General features: G+C 34.0%; 1 protein-coding gene and 1 long non-coding RNA gene across 2 annotated transcripts in view; both read left to right on the top strand.

Moving 5' to 3' along the window:
* LOC115209555 (metabotropic glutamate receptor 8-like) overlaps positions 1-22,895 on the top strand; it is a 654,788-nt gene that overhangs the window by 283,936 nt on the left and 347,957 nt on the right. The window lies entirely within an intron of this gene.
* On the top strand, positions 9,278-22,539 carry LOC118762626. Its single transcript, XR_004998384.1, has 3 exons — positions 9,278-9,288; positions 14,171-14,176; positions 22,191-22,539. It is a non-coding gene; the product is annotated as an uncharacterized LOC118762626 (long non-coding RNA).

Here is a 22,895-nt window from a genome sequence, read left to right as displayed (position 1 = left end):
TATGCATTTTCACTTATTTTCCTTCTTACTTTCCCCTATATATATATATATATATATATATATATTTGGAAAATGCAAAAGAATATCATAACTATTTTAGATATAAATTATCTTTTGAATTTCCCCCTCATTCGCACATAAGAATTATTTATCAAGACTTTGATCAACGAAACTTAAAATGGTTATTGTTATTCAAACTCCAGTGATTGGTCATACCTGGTATTTAACGCATTCCAATCGTTAAGCATTTTTGTCAGTCTACATGAGAAAATTGATATCTGATATGTTCTTGATTTACGATCGCTGGTGTCAGCCGCGCGTATTTCTGTTTCACTGCTATTTTTGAGTAAGGGCAGAAGTACCATTGAACAATTGCAATCTATATAGATATAAGGGTGCAGATAAAGAGAAATTATATTCTCTAAGATGTCACAAATTCACTAAGTTTTGGTTTGCGAAATTAATAAAGTTATTTAAGAAAGGAAATGAAATTGTTTGATGCCTTTCCACCCTATTATCCACTATGCATTTGAGCGAAAATTAAGCATGATAATATGCTGACGTGGACGATTTCATTGACCGAAGAAGTTTGGATATCTTTCTTAATATAAATCAATCATGTATATTAGCTAATACGTCAGGGAAACATAATACTCGCGGCTTATTTGTGCTGACTGTATTAATTACCTACCTAGTTGTTGTTGTTGTCAATCTCAAAGTCTTTCCATCCAAGACCATCTCGTCTTTGAATTGTTCTAAATTAATGAATTTAATATAATATTATCCTGAGTGACCTTTATTTCCTAAGACAGTAAGGTACGATTTAGGATGATTTGGTTCCTGTTTCTCTCAGATCAATCCACCATGTAAAGGCTCCATGTCGACTCATTCACTTCAGATGTATATGATCATGCTTAAAGGTAGATAAGCTTCATTAAATCAATGTCTCCTAGAATACCGACAGAAAATTGGATATGAAATTGAAATGTCTATGAATTGTTCGAAAACTACATCTAAAGAAAGAATAATCGATGAATGAATAAGAAATTAGATAACCGATTTAGAATTATTACAATATGGTAGACATGAAATCAGATAAATCCTCTCGCATGAGAGGATTTAACTTTAAATTCAATTTATTTTAGACTATCAGATAAGCACAGGCTCTCATATATAAACATACATACACACACACTCACTCAATCACTCACAGATCACCTATATATAGATATACGTATTTATTTTTATACGCATAGAAATATACATATTAATAGATGTGTGTGTTTGTGTGTATTAATACTAACATATGAATATTGCATATGTATATTAATTCATATGAAATTTATTCATACATACACATATATATTTACGTATATATACACGAATATATATATATATATATATATATATATATATACACACATATATATATATATACATACATACATACATATATGTATATATATATATATGTGTGTGTGTATGTGTGTGTGTGTGTGTGTGTGTGTGTGTGTAAACATGTAACTAAGGATATAGAATAATCTAGTGGAGACACACGTAGATACTTACATATTCATATATGTATGTGTCTATATTTACATATACGTGCTTGTGCTTATGTGTATGTTTCTATATATCCTTTTATACATTTGTAATGTATAAGATATTTAAATTTGCTCACATCTCGTATGAAAACTTATTGATCCAACCAAACTAATTTCTGACTATTGTATTTCATTGTGCCTATCTTAATTTGCAATATTTTATTCTGTAGGAGTACAATTGTTGTCAATCTAATGTATGTGTATCAGTGCATCAATGGTGATGAAAGAATTGAATACGAATAAAACCGAAGAAATGTGGCTTCATAAACTACAAAAACATTTATTTATCAAAACTTTGTGTCCACTAACGGCAGTGACTTGGTGACGTACCTTTGAGAAGATATTATCCTTTTCGACTAGAACTGCTGAAATAACAATGCAGTGTATCCCACCCAGCAAAGGTCAAATTGTGACTGCTTGTCATCTCTCACTGCATCCAAACAATGTATCATCTCGCCTTCTCCAAATATAAAAGACATTAGTGAAATTCTCTTCTGTGTTATCACTGAAACTTATTTGGGTCTCCGTCGTGTCTTTATGGACAGTGACCTTGAAAAGTTCGTGGTCAACCTATCAGAACACTAGATTAAATATTGAAACGATTTATATACGCTATGAACATTCCACCCGGTTTAGTAAATCAGGATTCCTAACTTGGGCGTTTGAAAGTTCGAGAAAAGCATACGTCGGTACATCAATCTCGGTATTTTATCGTCTCAAAAAGGTTAAACGACACGGTTAACTCCGGCCAAAATTTAGAATTTAGAACAATAATGTTGTGTAAAGAAAATACCATTTTCCAGTTTCCTCCACTCCGTCTACATAATTTTGTTTCTGATATGAGTCCAATCACTTTAATTCAGCTTTTAGTCTGTTACAAACCCGCATTAATTTTATCTGATTGCTTGAAAGTGAAATTGCTGGATATATTGTATATCCCCAAGAAATATTTGCAACGTAGATTGAATTAAATATCTGTCACTATTGGGCATTATAAACTACTTGCATGATGATGTGTGCGTGCGATATGGTGGCTTTGTACTTAGCCCTGGCTTCTTTGTACATTCTAATTTTGTCCCTTTGGTTGTAGTCAGAGAACTGCATGCGGTGGATGAAGTGTTATATACGTCTTTCCAATTCCATAGTCACAAGTGCGAAATACATTCCTCATCACTCTCACCAAGTTTGCTATATATATATATTATATATACATATACATTATATATATAATGTGTGTGTGTATATATATATATATATATATATATATATATATATATATATGTATGTATATACATTATATATATATATATATATAAGGTATGTATTTGTGTGTGTGTCTTTGTCTCCCCTCCACCATCGCTTGACAACCGAGACCGATAGAAAAAGTACTAGGTTTACAAAGAATAAGTCTTGGGTTTGATTTGTTCGACTAAACGCGGTGCTCCAGCATGACCGCTGTCAAATGCATGAAACAAGTAGACGAAAAAAAAGAATACCTAGCAAAGTAAACGTCCACCTAGAGACTGTCTCCTTGTTTTGAATGTAAACATTGTGAGTGAATACCTGCTTTTTGTGTTCATGGAAACTATTGCCGTCGTGGTAAAGGTAAGATAACAGCGGCGTTAGGAGCATAAATGTTTATTAGGCTATAAATATTGCTACTATGTTGCAACGTTCTGACACAGACTATGGGACGCAAACCAGAAATAATAAAACCTGACCACTATAAAATAGTTATCAAAGGTATGCAGCCTCACTTGCTGTCGATTGAAAATCGATTGGTAAATAATGAGGATACAAATGTAAACATAGCACAAGTTCAAAATAGCTGACAGAGTTTTGTGCTATACTCAGGATACATAAAATTTCAAAACCAAATACTAAGAGTGAATAACCTGAAATATGATTTTCTGTTCCACTTTGATTTTTAACTATTGCTAAACACGAACAGAGCAAAGAAAACTTTCCTTTTCATAATAGTTATTATACAGAATGTACAAGTAATAATTATTTTGTTTTTGTTTTTGATGTTCTTCTTGCTGTTTGACATAAGTTTATTCTTGATGAAACGAATCTTTAATCATGAAGATTCAAACCATGATCAAACCGTTATTCCTAGGAATAAATAGGAATGCCTAACATGATATTCCATTCCCCGTAAAAACAGATAGTGTGTAATTAAAGTTAGATTTAGTTACTATTTTAGCTGGTCGAGCGACCCCACAAAGCTCACATTTGCTTCTTTCTGTTTTTATTGCATACTAATGGTGGCTACCCGTTTTAAACAAGGAATAATTCTACAGGTTGTGGACGTGTAGCCGTAGTGAGGTTATTGCAATTGCTCCACAGTCATACAGATAGAATCTCATGACAATCAGAGCCAAATTATTGCAGAAGGCACATTTAAAAAAATGGAAGCTAGAAGCATCAAATTAGATAGGTATGTGATAGAAGGAAACACAGACATCGTACTACACTGCAAAAGACTATCAGTTTTATTGCGCAGTATTCTTTCAAAACGGCGTATTACACCTAATGTAAAGGGAACCCAAACGCAACCGGAATATTTCGATACTTAGGAATCTTCAACATAAAAATAATATACATTCATCCACAGACCTCCTTTTAACTTCTCACAATGTTGCTCTCTATAACACCTGGTAAGTTGAAGAAACCAAATATCTTATTACGGGATTTCTGCAGTTTCCTTCAAAATAAGGTTTGATATAAAGACAGTGGTGAAAGCACTACGTCCAAATTGGGAAAAGATGACAATGTACTACATGAAAGATAAAATTTACAAAGTTTTATAAAAGGTTCATGGTCGTATGTATTTGAAGTACCTGTTTGAGAACGGATATATTTAAGACAAAGAGAGAAGAAAAGTGCGAAGGTAAGGAATATGAAAACATTTAAAATAAATACAAAGTGAAATCGTGAAGTGACTTTTCTCTCATGTAACTGATGTTTAAGAACTTTTAGGAGCGGTCGTGGCTGTGCGATGAGTAGTTTGCTTCCCAATCACATGGCTCCGGCTTCAGTACCACTGTGATGCGCCTTGGGCAAGTGTCTTCCACCATAGCCTCGGGCCAACCAAAGCCTTGAGTGGATTTAGCTGATGGAAACTGAAAGAAGCCCATCGTATATGTGTGTGTGTGCAGGCGTGAGTGTGTATATGCATGTGTTTGTCCCCCACCATTACTTGTCGGCCGGTGTTAATGTGTCTACGTCTCCGTAACTTAGTGGTTCGCCAAAATACCGATAAAATAAGTATCTTCATCTTCATCATCTTCATTATCATCATAGTCATCATCATTGTTTTCATCGTCGTCATCGTTGTTCTCGTCTTTGTCATACTTTGGCATCACCATCGTCTTGATCGTCGTTGTTGTCATCATCATGATTATCGCCATCATCATTATCATAATCATCATTATCACCACCACCATAGTCACCGTCATCGTCAACATCATCGACGTCATCTCATTGTTTCTATTATCATCATCACCATCCTTTCATTTTGAGGCTCCACTAAACTGGAATTGTTATGGAGGTATTTCATCAAAATAACTTCCTGTCACTTGTCAAGGTTACAGCACCATTATCAAAAACCGTGACAGGTACAGCATTTTTGTTCCTTCGTTATTTTCGCTGCTTCTCATTCTAATATCCTTAAGTGGTTATCTTTAGTTCACCTTCATTTATATGCATATATATGCGTAAGTACTTATGCATCATCTATGTATGTGACTCTAGATATACATATATGCCTATAAATATATGTGTGTGTGTATGTGTGTGTATGTATATACACACATATATATATAGAGAGAGACAGAGGCAGAGGCAAAGACGAAGAGAGAGAGAGACAGGCAGGCAGACAGATTGATAGATAGATAGATGCATGTATGTATTTTTTCTTATTCTTTTACTTGTTGCAGTGATTTGACTGTGTCCATGCTGGAGCACCGCCTTTAGTCGAACAAATCGACCCTGGGACTTATTCTTTGTAAGCCTAGTACTTATTGTGTCGGTCTCTTTTGCCGAACCGCTAAGTTACGGGGACCTAAACACACCTACATCGGTTTTCGAGCGATGGATGGAACAAATACAGGCACACACACACACACAAACAGACAAGTGTTCTTTGGAGTGCTTGCCGATCTTTCTTATTCTATTCTGACATGTGTTGCTCTTCAGTCTGTATTGTCCGTGTAGCGAATAATTTTCTTTTTTGTGGATGGGTATTATCGAGGGCAGCAGTATTGAACTTCTTCCTTAACCAAAGCCAATCACAAAATATTAACCTTTGAAAGCCTTATAATATTAATGGTTCCCTAGCATAGCCACAGCCTCTAGGATGAAAGCATAAAACAATACTATCCCCCATATATATATATATATATATATATATATATAGCAAATAAGTAACAAGGATGTCAAGGTATTAGTGCATTACGGCTGTTTCAGGCGGCTCCATTTAATCGATCAATGCAAGATTACATCAATTTGAAATGCACCACTTTCATGGGACGCATAACACCATATAGGTTTTCAACATACAGGATAGTCCATTATAATTTTTTTAGCAAATTTTTTCATCAGAACTAGCGAATAAAAGAATCACGTGCCTGGTGCTATCATTGTAGCAGAATGAACTTAGGGTGAAAATACCCCAACTATAATCTGGAGTGGCAGAAGAGAAGAACAATGGGTGTCAAGAGATCGTAACATAGCTACATTTATCTTTCTCCTTATCCCAATCAAAAGAGCCAATGCAGCTAGTATCCTACGTCCACTAAGAATTTAAACTACTTGGAATTGACAGTAAAGTTGTAGCTGCTGATGATAAATAAATTGATATCAGATACTCTTACCTCCTCCTATTTTACTTTTTGCTATAATTTCGCTATGACACATGAAGAAACATGTCTCAGAAGATGTCAGTAAGATAGAGGCATATGTCCAGAAAGTGGAAGGATATGGGTGACATAAACTATTTTATTATTATCAGTTAAAAGGGGCCGAAAATAGAAAACAAAAGAGGTAAAAATGAAATCTAAATAGGCATTAAGCGTACGGGGTGGGGAATGTGTATCTAAATTCATCAAAATTTATATATTACTATAATTTTTTTGTATAATAAATAATGTATATCCGAATTTAACAAAATTTATGTATTACGATATTTTTGGTATAATAAATAAGATTTTAACATTTAGAAAAGGACATATATGTATATATATATATATGTATATATGTATGTATGTATGTATGTATATATATATGTGTGTGCGTGTGTGTGAGTGTATGTATGTATGTATGTGTGTATGTATGTATGTATGTATATGCATATGCAGATACAAGCGTTTATATAAGTATATGTATATGTCATAAACATGCGTATGTATACAAATGCACGTAAGTGTGTCTGTTTGTGTGCGTGTGTGTGTGTTTGTGTGTGTATGTTTCTAGATTTATATGTGTATAGTTATATATAAATTTACATGGATACCACAATTAGCATCGAAATCAGCTTCGGCATCACCATCAGGATCATCGTCGCCGTAATATGCAGGTTCTTCATTAAAAGGGAAGTTAATTTAACATTAAGAGAAAACGAAAGATATCACAAACAAAAAAAAAACAAAAACAAACAAACATACAAATGAAATGCAGCGAATAGATGAAATGTAAAGAAATTTTGCTGTATTGGATTTACCTCTGGTCATAAAAAATACATTACTTGTGTTGCATAAATGAAACTCAGTATTTCATTAGCTACATGATGGTATATGGCATGTGAGCTACAATAAGAGATAGCTGCATAAATGAGAGCAGGTGTTTGAGCGAAAAATGTCAAAAGGAAATTACAATAAAATGAATGGGAAAACGACTAACTCTAAGCAGCACAGTGATTGAAATTTAAGTGAGATTGTGTTAGTGCGGCGCTATGTGGAAGCAAATTGAAATTAATCACTGGTTGGCTATAACGGAGATGAAGCAACATACAACATAAAATAAGACACAACGCCGTATTCGGCTAATCATCAACAAGGTGATTGTACCGGAGGAAAGTTGTTCAGTGTGGTGTTTGTGAACGCTAACAACATATTAAGAATCAATAAGAGACTAAAATTAAATGCATAATATAGCTGCTGCTTCTATTGCTGTTCTTGCTGCCACCACTACTACTACTACTACTAATAATAATAATAATAATAATAATAATAATAATAATAATCATAATAATAATCATAATAATCATAATAATAATAATAATAATAATAATAAATGCCCTGATGCAGTACCAGGCAGTGGCTCTCATGGCTTCTGATTTTAACTGATTGGAAGTGTCATCATGTACATTGTTTTGTCTTGGTATAAAAGATGGGCTACAGCAAATATTCTGCTCAATACCACAGATTTGCTTGTCAGTTGTTTGACCTTAACCAGTTGAGCATGTCCCTTAGTGGCTGACAATACGTGCATCTCTGATCACGAGCAGAAGTAGTGGGGGAGCATCATAGCCATGTGTTGAGAGGGATTCTTTGGAGTTTGAATAATTACCTCTGGAAACATAGGTGTTTCGTTCAACATCCTAAAGCAACCCTTATTTAGGGACCTTTTGAGCAGGATGGGCTACTCGACCTGAAGAAAATTCTAACTGGGCCCCACCTGCAAGGTCATGTGCTGTTTATCTTGATATGAGATCACCATGTCGCGCACATATGGTTGTGATGCATGTGCCTGGTGTACCCTTATCAGACGGGTAGTTATGATGGGTATGCTGGGCTTCGTATATTTTACCCCAGTGTCACTTTGATGGCATGCACTGCTCTCTCACTCAATAATAATATTAATAATAATAATAATAATAATAATAATAATAATAATAATAATGATAATAATAATAATAATAATAATAACAATAATGATAATAATAATAATAACAATAACAATAATGATAATAATGATAATACTAATAATAATAATAACAATAATGATAATAATGATAATAATAATAATAATAATAGCAACAACAACAACAATACTACTACTACTACTACTACTAATAATAATAATAATAATATAATAATAATAATAATAATAACAATAATAATAATGATAGTTATCATTTCTCTTATTGCTTTCAGAGCCTATTTATACAATGGAAATTGCGTTATAAAGGTGTTACAAAAACATATGTTCCACACAATGTTATATGGAAACGAAGTAGAGGCAATGATATCTAACAATGCTCTGATGAAATACAGGTACTAATGAACTAAAAATAAACGTTTCATTTAAGGCTACATAGGCTTAAGTCGTCCGTAACAATATGAGGAAGAAAAAATATAACAAAACTGTGGGCATATTCAACAGTAACAATAAAGACACAATAATTATTGTGACTAAAATAATAACAACAATAAAGAAGCATAAATTAGAAGGCAGCCATTAGAGTGATACAAGGAAGTCCCTCCTTTCATTCGCACACTCATACATTGTAATTAACCTGAAATCCTCAAGGAAAATGCCGTCTCCCGGTGTCGTTGACAACCTACTGCCGTATAATTATAGAATTATCATTTGATAACGCCAATTTCAACACTTTCAGCATTTTAAATGAAATACTAGAAAGCAGCGTTTCTCTCTTTCATTGCACTTTGCCTTTCAAGTGGTACTCCAAAGGTTAAGAAGCGTTTGGCCATCATATAACTTAAGTCACCATAGTGACATGATAGAAGGAGACTAATCGCTGCTTTCTGCCTAAGGTAGATGGTGAATTGATTGTGGGTCGGTAACCAGATCCATCCGTCAGTTGAAAATGACAGTCCGACATACATCCACAACTCAAAATTTCATATACAACAAACGCGTTCATATCAGGCTTTCTCGTCACTTTGCTTTTATTTCGGACAGATTCGAATGTTGGGGCGGAGGGCTGTGAGGTGTAGGTCTTCAAAGGGTATCTAAGAAAATTTCTATCTGAGATAGTAGAGGAATCTACATCGTGAAAAGAAAGACAACGAAGTGTAGCTCCATCATCTTACTCGTTAAGAAACCCAAACATATTGAAAAACGGTACTCCAGCAAAAGATATATATATATATATATATATATATATATATATATTATTTACATTATTTACATTGACGGATATATGTTTTTTTTATTGTTAACACAACGTTTCGGCTGATATACCCTCCAGACTTCATCACGTGTCTTGGGGAAATTTCGAACCTGGATTCCCATTCCTAACGTATTTTTCGATGTTATTAATATTATCATTATTGTTATTATCATTATTATTATTATTATTATTTTAACATCTATTAGTTCAACCCGTTTCACCGAGTGTATTTTCTTTGTGTATTGGTACCGATTTGCCTCAAGTTCCACCACAAATTTGACGTTCCGCGGTGATCACAGTTGTATAAATCCTTATATTGATTCCGCACGTCAAGTACCGATTCTGGCTCTGAGATTGCACTAGTCCCTGGTCCAGAGTACTCCGGCTGTAGTCTGTTTATGGGTCGATAGTAAAATGCTTGAAACGCCTGTTATTTTCATTACCCCATTTGTATGTTGCATTCAATTCGTTTTGGCAGTTTCAGACTCCTTAACCGCCTGTGATACTTTTATATCATCAGTATAACTGCCGAGAGTGGCTGACTGTATGGCTGAGGAGATGTCTGAGAGAGCTACCACAAGCAATAGAGGTTTCATTTGAGCTAATTGACGGACTCAGCTGTGTATTGATGTCTCCTTGAGAGAACACCACTGCCTGTCTGATTTGTATATTTTAAAAGTGTCATGCAGCCACTCTCCTAGTTCTCCAGCCATACCAAGGTCACGTAGTGTGTGTGTGACATATCATGCCATTATTGATTTTGTTAGGATATATCACATCCAAATTTGAGGGGTTAAGCTACTCTTTCAGTAACCAGCCATGATGCTGTAGCAGCTGTGTGAGACAGCTCCTTCCTAGACGGAAACCATGTTATGTGTTTTTAGGCAAGAAATTTTATTCTAGGAACATGATCAGACTCATCCTCACAATGTGTTCCTTGCTAACATGTGAAATCAGATGGAGAGCTCTAATTTTTAGGATCTATTCTATTTCCTTCTTTATGGACTAGGCATATCATACCTTTTGATGCATATCTATATACACACGCATACATAAACACGCACACATACACGCACGCGTACACACCCACACACACACACATACACACATACACACACACACACACACACACACATATATATATATATATATATATATATATATATATATATATATATATATACATACATATACATACATTCATATATATACATAAACGTCGACGAAACTAGTAACAAACAAAATGAAAAATGTCTTTCTGCTTCGGGTTTATTAAGACTGTCGTAATGTGGTTTAATGACATTTCTCTGATGCACATATAATACAATTTTTAGAAATGAGTTCTCAAAAGGCTAAATCACAACAAATATTTCTATTAATACGGTTAGCGTTCACTAAAAATAAAAACAATTACAAGAAGAACACATGACAATATTGTTTATTATTGGTTCGTTACATAGATATACAGATACCAATGCTGATTAACTTCTTTAAAGAGAAGACTTGGAAACAGTAAAACAAACGCAAATATGAAACAGAAGCTGAATTTAAAAGCATAAGCGATTCCGAGCCGATTTGTAATAATAACTCATATAAAGATATTGTTGGCATCCTTTCTGTCTCGGGAGACAATGGAGTTGCGCATAAAGTAGTCTAGTCCGGCTTTTATATTTCATGTCCTGATACATTTCATGCTGTGGCTGTGTAGTCCTATCCTGTACAAACACTCCTTCTGGCAGGTACCGCAAATGTAGCGAAGACTGTTCCTGGCTGGTTGTAATGCCATAGTCTCTTGTTGACGTCTCTTCTTTTCTTTCCATTTCTCCTCTCTCTCTCTCTGTCACTCCTTTGTATTCCCTCTTTTACGGTACGTCGCCATTCTCCACGGTTGCCGGCAACTGCCTCCCAACCGCTAATATTGATGTTGCAGGCCTTCCTTTCCCTTTTGCAAACATCCTTGTAACGTAAGATCGGTCTACCCACAGACCTAGTACCCCTAGCAAGCGCTCCGTAGAGTATGTCCTTGGGGATTCTGCCATCTTTCATACGGCTAACATGCCCAAGCCATCTCATACGTCTTTGTGTGAGGAGTGCAAACATGCTTGGTATTCCTGCTTGCCTGAGGACATCTTTGTTGGGGATATGATTCTGCCATTTGATGCGGAGGATTTTTCGGAGGCAGCGCAGGTGAAAGATGTTTAGGCGACGCTCTTGACGTGTGTATATAAAGATATATTTAAACAATATCAAAGCACTGAGCATTTGTAAAAATAGAGAAAATCCACCGCGCATAATGCACACAGGGTGTTCAAAAAGTCTCTCCGCAGTAATTATTTTGTAGCAAAATATTTATAAGATGGTATAAGACTACAAACTGAATATATTAGACTTTAGTACATAAGTTGACTCTTTTAAATAAGTTTTGAAATACCTCTTGGAGAGTCAGGATGGAAAATATGCACTGTGGAGAGACTTTTTGAACACCCTGTACAATGACAAAAGGAATAATTGCATTTATCTAGTGGGTGCGCCTTCAAAATGCAATTAAGATAACAGAAATGATTCTTTTATGAAGAAAGAAAGCAATTTGAATAAATAAAAACAGACACAGGGAAATTACAGAATCTCATAATGCAAAGAGAAATGAACACTATTATACCCGACTACGAAAAAGAAAGTTATCGGCTACACGGACAATATAGACTGAATAGCAACACATGCCAGAATAGAATAAGAAAAATCGGCAGGCGCTCCAAAGAACACTTTGGTGAAATGGGAATGTGCTCGTAAGAAAATGAACAAAGAGGGAACAGAGAAACACTTAGCCTCACACGTTAAGAGTAAATACCTTCAGGGACAAAGTGTTGTACGCATGTCTATGCGATTGACAATCCTGTTTTGCAACTAGGTGGTTTCCCGCTCGATACCATTGCATATTTCCTCAGGAAAGTGTCCTCTATGATAGCCTTGGGCCGACAAATGCCTTGAGGGTCGGACTGGGAGGCGAAAACAGTGACTGTCGTATATATACATATATACATACATATTTAAATACATACATACTTACATGCAAGCATACATACATACATACATACATACATACATACATACATACATACATACATACATACATACATACATAGGAAAGGCTAGTGGAGTTAGGAAAGGCTTCCCACCGTAAAGACCATGCCAAATCAGACTTTAGTCCGGTGCAGCCCCTCACCTTACCATCTCTAGCCAAACCGTTCAACCCGTGCCAGCATGGACAACGAATGTTAAATGATTGTGATGAAGACGATATGTGTGTATGCGTGTGTGTGTGTCTGTGTGTGTATTTTAGCAAAATGATAATAGACTAGGCAACACACTTTGTTGCACAATACTACAATCGATTCATTGCCACTTCACCCGATCATTGCCGAAATGTTATTATACAATATATGGCACAATAGATCGTATCAGTATTATTTCAGCAACATTGATAGGTCTCCATTCGTCACGTATATGCACAAACGGTTTGCTAGATTAAACCCCATTCCTCAGAATATACACCAAACTATATTATATTATAGATCATCTCATTAGCAAACTACTGTTAAAACAAACAAAAATGAATACCTCTCGCTCGTAAAGCATAAATTCAATTCAGTGTGTATGCGTATGTGTGTTTGTGCGTGCCGTGCGCATGTGGTTGAGCATATTTAATGAGACTTTTACCATCCATAAAATAATATGTATATATTATTTTATAAAAAAGATATTAAAACCATGTGAAACGAAGGCATTTCTCTTCCCCTTTTTATACGTTTTCTACATATTTTCACTATATATATCTATATATATCGTGGCACTCCGTCGGTTACGACGACAGCCTGCTAGTGAAATTAATGTGTAAGTGGCTGGCCACTCCACTGACACGTGTGCCGTTAACGGAGTTCTCAGGGAAAATTCAGCATGAAACAGTGTGTGACAAGGCTGGCCCTTTGAAATACAGGTACAACAGAAACAAGAAGAAAGAGTGAGAGAGAGTTGTGGTGAAAGAGTACAGCAGGGTTAGCCACCACCCCTGCAGGAGCCTCGTGGAGCTTTAGATGTTTTCGCTCAATAAACACTCACAACGCTCGGTCTGGGAATCGAAACCGCATTTCCTACGACCGCGAGTCCGCTGCCCTAACGACTGGGCCTCAACTGTGTGTGTGTGTGTGTGTGTGTGTGTGTGTGTGTGTGTGTGTGTGTGTGTGTGTGTGTGTGTTTGTATTTCTAACGCTTTAGAAGCGCTTTTGGGTTGTTTATTTCCGCCTAACACAGTGGTTCGGCAAAAGCGATCAACAGAATAAGTACCAGAATTCATATTTTAAAGAACTGGGATCGATTTGTTCAACGAAACGATTGATTGTGGTGCGTCAGCGCGGCCGCAGTCCAATGACAGAAACAAGTAAAAGAGAAACGATAAAATGATTACAGAATGTGATACCACGGATACTCCAGAAAATACTTTGTACATGATAAAACCAGATCGTTACAGTGGCGATGGAAACCGGGTTTGCCACAGGTGGAGAAAATTGTTCTTTATCCAATCCTACACAGAATTGTGAAAAAAAATATGCTATACACAATTTGCATAAAATGTCTCTCTTTACTCATAATAACTGTGAAAGAGAAATCGGAGGTAACATTAAGAAAATATATTATCAAGGAAAAAAAAAAAAAGGTATTCGGGAAGTGAAAGGACGTTGGAAACAACGGATCCTGAAGAAATACAAGTTGGTTATGATTATTGAATAAACGGTGAGAGATCTTCTTATCAAATATTTGAAACAGCAATAAGAAAAAAAGAACACAGCACTGTGATATACAAACACAACAGTGGAAATCCAATATTAGGAACGCATGTAGAACACTTAGCACAAAGTAGAAGCAGAATCGAATTGAAACGAGTAGGAGAGGGGACTTAAGAACACTGTAGATACTGCCCAGTATAAACAGCGAGAGTTTTACCAACACATCTAAGACTGAGAGTAACTGAATCTTTCCTGGAATTAATAAAATCTTCAATAACTGGTTAAATAAGAACGCAATACACATGAAAGGGTAGTAACAGAATTCTATGAATTCCACAGAGACTAGAATCAATCCTGTAGTTTTACTCCCCCAGTAGCTGCAATATAGGATTTCTATAGTAATGCCGCAATATAAAAAAAAATAAATAAATAGACTACTTAGCAACAATATAAAAAAAAATATCCCTAATATTTATAATCTGCAACAGGATGGTTGCTCATTTTGAAAATAATAGCATCTCAACAAAGAAGTATTCGGAAGAAATATACGGATATAACGAACAGCTATTGATAAGCGGGGTTGTTTTTGAATGCATCAGAAATAGAAACAAAATTCTACGTATGGCATGGATTGATTGCCTAAAAGCTTTTGACAGCATATCACTCCTTACCAAACCAAAGAGTCCCAATACTAAGGTAGCATATCAAGGATGTCATGTCAAAAGTAAAAAACTTCAATATCCATGCAAAAAGGAGAGGGTATGGAAACAGTTGTATACACAAAAGAATCCATTAAGAACTTTATTGAATACAACTGCAAATGGCTGCAAATTATATGTGACACATAAACCGTTTGATATCAAACTATATCATCCAAGTCATATTTTATACACTAAACAATATCCTGAGGCGGCAGATACTAAAAACAGAAAATATTTCAGATATAATATGAAAATTGATGCGGGATTTGGCAAATGTGCCAATGATACGCAAATTTTAAAAAATAGGCAATGGAATGAAAACTCAACACATTAATTTAGATTTTGAAACTAAAATTGATCACTTAGAAGATAATTGTGGTTTAGAAACTCGTGAGACACAAATTGCAAAAATAATGGAGAACGTTAACAAAATAAGTACTAGAGAAATGTAGGCCAATAAAAGCAACTTCAGTGACAGGTATCAGGTAATAGTTTGAAACATTGTAGACATCATAAATATTAAACAACAGCTTTACTTTAATGACTTGGAAATTAAATTGCCTGAAGAGCATAAATAGGCAAACTAGACATCTATTCAAAGTAAGGTAAAATCACCATATGAGCGAGATTGAATGTAGCTATGACACTGTATACATTCTCAGGCGTGTACACATGTATACATGTATAATATGATATATATATATATATATATATATATATATATATATTATATATATTATATATATAATATATATATATATAATATATATATGCGCACGCGACAGTGTGTGTGCGTGCGCGTGAATGCGTATAATGGGTAACAATACGACCAAAGAAAGGTGTATAAGCCAATAAATACATAGATGGAGTATAGGCAGATTAAAGTTGACTACAGGCCAAATTTACATACATACATGCACACACACATACACACATACACACACACATACACACACACACATATATATATAAAACATTACGTTATATAATTAGGGTTCAGTAAACTAATTTACTTTACCACACACCGAACTTTTAGAAACAGCAGCCAAAAAATCTTAGCTATTTCCTCTACTATAAGAAAAATCTCCCAGACAATGTATATTCAAAAATAATTCACGCAGGTATAGAGGGAAAAATAACGAAAGATCACACGTACATCGATTCCTTGAGAACGCCGTTTCTGGATTAGTTGGATATAGAGATCAACATTTCCGTCATCAGCTCAAATCCAAATATAAAGAAATCTTGAGCTGATGACGGAAATGTTGATCTCTATATCCAACTAATCCAGAAACGGCGTTCTCAAGGAATCGATGTACGTGTGATCTTTCGTTATTTTTCCCTCTATACTTGCGTGAATTATTTTTGAGTATACGTTGTCTGGGAGACTTTTCATATAGTAGAGGAAATAGCTAAGATTTTTTGGCTGCTATTTCCAAAAGTTCGGTGTGTGGTAAAGTAAATTATTTTACTGAACCCTAATTATATAACGTAATGTTTTAAATATACCGTAAATGGTTTTTTTACATACTGGACACTACTTGGTAAAATTAATTAATAATTAATTAATTTTACCCTTTTATTATTGACTATATATATATATATATATAAAGATATATATATATGTGATATAGCCGATAACTGGTGAGGGGTTGGAAAGCACAGAAACGAGTCTGCCAACTCGACACCTTTTCGTTATCAACAATACTGGTTTTACGTTTTGCCACAACACCAGCAGTTTTGTGAGAGAGTTAAAGCCGATTATATCAACCCCAGTGCTCAACTGGTACTAATTTTATCTATCCCGAAATGTAAAGTCGACCTCGGCGGAATTTAAATTCAGAATCTAGAGGCTGACGAAATGCCATTAAACATTTTTACCGGCGTTCTAACGAATCTGCTAGCTCGCTGCCTTTTCTTCAACAGCAATATTGAAATCTATTTTTAAAAATCATAGAATCATATATTATTTAAACTATTATTTCTACATGCAATATAGACGACGTCATCTTTTACAATATTTATTCACATCGCCGGTTAAAAAGATAACATAATTAACATGACAATAATAATTTCCTATATTCTTTATTTTTAACATTAAAAATATAAATAGATCAGTAAATTATAAAGACTGATATCAGCTACATTTTTTGACAAAGTATTCAGTTAAAGATCAATCAGCCTTTGGCATCATTTCTTAAAGTAACAACTTTGTCATTATCCCCTTATCTTTTCGCATGTTAGCAGACTGCATTCGGCCGTTGGTCGCTGCAATGTTTCTTCATTATCTCATGCTCCAGTGCTCTTACCAATATTTTGTATCTTTGACTCATTTTTATTTTGTTGTGCGAATATACAACCTGCCATTTCCTTTGTTTATAACCTACATTATTGTTTTAAATAATTTTGCCTGTTTTAGTTATGAAACCCACGTTCTTGTCTTTAATAATTTCTTTAATAATTTCTAATGGTTTTACAATTTATCGTAAATATCATCTTATTTCTTTACACCTCTAAAACATAATCACTATCTCTCAGAATATAAACATTGTAAACAACTAACCGGTATTATAAGTGAAATATCGAAATTTAATATAATTACTACAAATACCTCAGCAAAGTATAATATAATAACTATGAAAAATTCGAAAGACATTTTAATAACAGTTATAGAAGAAATAGCTTCTCCTCCTTGGGAAATATAGTACGCCGCTACGCCATTTTCAGTCGTTATGATTACAGTAATATTTCATAAAAAATGGAGTCCCGGAAACGCAGATCGCACGCACATATGCATACACATACAAAAAAACACGCATATATATATGTATATATATATATATAACAACTGAACATGGTGTAGTGGCGTACTATATATATACAAACATACGTAAACACATGTGTATATATACAAACATGCATATATACATATATGTATAATATATATATAGTATATTATATATATATATATATATATATATATATATATATATATATCTATATATATATATATATATATATATATATATAATATATATAATCAATTTAGAGTAGCAAAAAATTCAGTAAAAATTTATCGCTACCAGCGGCCTAGTGGAAAAGAGAAAATAGTCAAAGACTAAATATATATAATATAACAATTTAGGAATGGCCTAAACAGGCCATTCGTCCACCAGAAAGAGCAGCCAGAACTCAAACCGCCAAGTAGTGCAATTCGGAAATAAGGTGAAATTAATTAATTTTCACCTTATTTCGAATTGCACTACTTGGCGGTTGAGTTCTGGCTGCTCTTTCTGGTGGACGAATGGCCTGTTTAGGCCATTCCTAAATTGTTATATATAATATATATTATATATTATATTATATAATAATATTATATATATATTATATATATCTTTATATAATTCAAAATAATAATGTGTGAAAAATTGAATATTCGTGGTAAGACCATAGGGGGTCTACTTCTAGCATAATGGATGTCCACTAGTGGCCATCCCTCTTATATGTATATATATATAATATATATATATATATATATATATATATATATATATATATATACATATATACAATATATATATATAGGAGGAGAATTCACAAAAGTGAGAGATGGTGTAGACAACACAGATGTATTAGTTAAACGCTCGGGAAGTGAAAATGTCTTTAACTTTTCGAGCCTACGCTCTTCTACAGAAAGGAACCCAGAAAGAGCAAGGAGTGAAAATAAAGAATGTGTAGTGGTTTCCGATCTATCTATATATATAATGTATAAAATGCAACGTATGTAGTACAAAATATACAATATATATTATAAATGAGTGTATAAAGATATATACATATATATAATATATTAGGGATCAACAATTACTTTTACCCGTAAATAATAATAATAATAATAATAATAATAATAATAATAATAATAATAATAATAACAACAACAAATCACAGCACATACCCAAGGCACACAGAGCTGCGCTCGTTAGTGAAGTCAAAGCACGCTATAAAAATAAAACTATTGAATAATAATAATAATAATAATAATAATAATAATAATAATAATAATAATAATATACATAGCTTGAGGACGCACAGGTGGATTTATGTATTAAGTATATCCTTAATACACAACCCACCAGCGCAGAAGCAAGTATAATGATTACTAGTACTACATTCTTCCCCCACAGACTAATAACAGGTAAGTTATTTTTTATTTAACTAATTTTAGTGTATGCTATTTTATTTATTTTGTTTGATGTAATTTTCTCTAAGTATACCATACGATGAGGTTATCCTCAAATAGGAGTTGCGTATCTATTGGTAACGATCCCAAATATCTAATAATAAATATATACATATATAAATATATGTATGAATGTATATATGTGTGTATGCATGTATGTGTATATGTAGGCATAAGATACGAATGTAGATGTATATTTGTTCAAGAAAGTTTAACGTGTTGATATAAAGGGAGTACATATGGGAAAAAACAATAACTGAACCGTTTTTATTCTGAAGCTGTTTTATTCTTTCTCATAAATAATCTTTGTATCAGCACGTTTCGCGTGCATTAAAATTTTAATATACATTCAGTGTTCCATCGTTAATTAACTGAATATATATATATATAATATATATATATATATATATATATATATATATATATATTGGCCTGCTCGCTTAGCCAGCGGGGTGGCGTCATTCGAAGGCTAAAACAATGCGAACGCATTGTGACCAGCGATGTGTAACAACATCTGATGGTCTGTCGGTCACGTGATAACGTGATATATATATATATATATATATATATATATATACATATGCATGCATGTATGTATGTATATGGATAGATACATACATACGCACACATATATACATACACACAAAAATATAAACCTGAACTTAACACCCATTCATTTTAATTGTATTACTAATTGTCACTTAATTACTTAACTCCTGAACACCCATTTATACTCAAACCTGAGTCATGAGAGGTCCGACATGACTCTTATGAAGAAAGTATTCATATCTTGGCAATTGCTTTGTTATTCATTTTTTATTGGACTCATATATTTCATTCAATTATGGAATTTCAACGTATGCCAAAAAGTTATATATGTATTCCAGTCACAATTTCTAGGTATAAATTACTATTCATACTTTACAAGAGAGGGAATGAGATGTTGGAGCATTATATACACGCATATACACTCACTCACACATTAATGCTTAATCTTTAAAACCTAGTACGGCAATATAATTAATTGTGTAAAAAATGAAATGACTCCACCAACTGTATGCTCGCAAAAAACACTGGAGAGCTTCATGAAAAAGTGAGAGTTGTTCCCCTTGATATATTGCTTCATATATGTACCTTTTTTTTTTTTTACCAAAGATTGTGTCCTATTCACAGCAAAAGAGTTTTCTATATATAAGTTGACAATCGTCTGATCGTGAGACCGATACTTATTTAATTTGTAATGATGTAATGATATAATATGATCCTAATATCACCATAAAGTTTATTATACAAACTTTCAGTGACTTTTACATTTCTTTACTCTTTTATGTATCTATCCCCCGTGTATACAGAACATTCTATTCTTCACTATATACATATAATACTCTAGTTTTTTTAGGATATTTTATTGAACTGTATGGATTAAATTAAGAAGATTTCAAACCCATAAAAATGTGCTTCCGAATTATTTTCTCAATGATATTGAAAAGAATCTGTCAACTGTATGCAAACGTAGATGCATTATATCTTTCAAATATATTTAATTTACTCGACACAGACTGCTTTGAAAAAACCTCAAATGTCTTTTTAATAACATTTCCATCTAGTCGGGATGTGTAGTGGGAATGAGTGTATATTTAATTGGCTAAATACTTTTAATGTCTACAGGCAGTATGCTTAGAAAACAGTTACGTTGATCCCTGGCGACAAATTAAAACTATCACATCTATATAATTCACCAATACTTCACAAATACTTACACACATACGTGCATACATACATACAAAAATACAAACATGTACATACCTATGTGTATATATATACACACATATATTCGTATATATATATATACACACACACACATATATATATATATATATATATATATACATACATACATACATACATACATACATACATACATACATACATACATACATATATATATATATATGCATGTATATATATATATATATATATATATATATATTATATATATATATATATATATATATATACATGTTGAGATTGGACAAATATCGACTCTTGCATGTGAGGGAGGATATTGACTGTAGTGATTTGGTTGATTGCCAAACTGTCAAGTATAACACCTCAAAATTAGCTTTACCAATTATGGGAGATGGTGATGGTTATGTGATGTACGTGTATGTGCATGCAAATACATACATACACATATAAGCATTTACATGTATATAATGCAGATACATACATATATATATGTGTGTGCATATATACATATATATATATATATATATATATATGCGAATTTATATATAAGTAGATAGAAATACAGAGAGGAAGACAGTCAGACAGACAGACAGACAGATAGATAGATAGATAGATAGATAGATAGATAGATAGATAGATAGATAGATAGATAGATAGACAGATAGATAGATAGATAGTTGGGCAAGTATCTTCTGCTATAGCCTCAGAAGTGACTGTTTTTATCACGTATAATTTTTAATGCATTATTTATGACACGCTTCAGTCGCAAACTTTTAGACTTTTCCAAGACTCTGCGACATGCACTATTAACATTTATATAATACGATATATATATTGTTACGGTTTAGCTGGTGCATTTCCCGGTGACCCACATTGGAATTATGGTTCCGGCATGTCTAGTAGAAAAGTGACAGTCTTTTGTTTAATGGAGGACTAATGGGTTTTGGAATGACCTGTGACCTTGTGCGGGTGAATTAGGGGTCGCTCTGGGCACCCCTTGAAGAAGTGAAGAGGAGGACAGATTAAGGGAATCTAAGAGCAGATGGAGAGGGTATTGACAGTAGGAGAGAAGGACAGGCAGAGAGTTTGGTAGAGCTGTCACGAGAGAGATAGAGTATAAGACTAAGGGACAGATAGAGAGGCTAAGGGACAGTAGGCGATATAGATAGAGTAAGGAATCAGATAGCAAATAGAAAGACTATAGGTGGTAGAACAGAGGGAGATGAGGGAGTGGAAGTCAGGACAAGGAAGTGAGGTTCTAGGCAGTCGTTGAGCGGTCGTCGAGGAGCACAGACGGATCTGGCAGTCGCTGGCCGGTCCTCGAAGAAGACAGTCGGATTCTGGAGGTCAGAGCGAGTGGATGGAACCTTGGATTTAAGGAGCAAGCGTTGGAATTCCTGGGAGCGAGCTGGGATGCGAGGAGGCCTAGGAGCGAGCGATTGGAATATGCACAGAGGGGAATTAGCAGAGTATTCAGAGGATTTAGCAGTATTAAGAGATGAGTGCAGAATGGGACACTGGCGATTCAGTTAGGAATTAAGGTATGTGTTTTGTGCATTGATATGTGTCACGGTGAAAAGAACAGTCAAGGACTCTGTCGATGTGGTCGATAAAGGACATTGTGAAGGAGAAGAGTAAAGGACTTGTTGAATTGTAACGTGAATTGTTGTGATACGAACATTG

Source organism: Octopus sinensis, linkage group LG3, assembly GCF_006345805.1.
Source record: "Octopus sinensis linkage group LG3, ASM634580v1, whole genome shotgun sequence".
Classification (NCBI taxonomy): domain Eukaryota; kingdom Metazoa; phylum Mollusca; class Cephalopoda; order Octopoda; family Octopodidae; genus Octopus; species Octopus sinensis.
The sequence above is the reverse complement of the archived record's forward strand: the minus strand, read 5'-3'. Positions and strand labels throughout refer to the sequence as shown.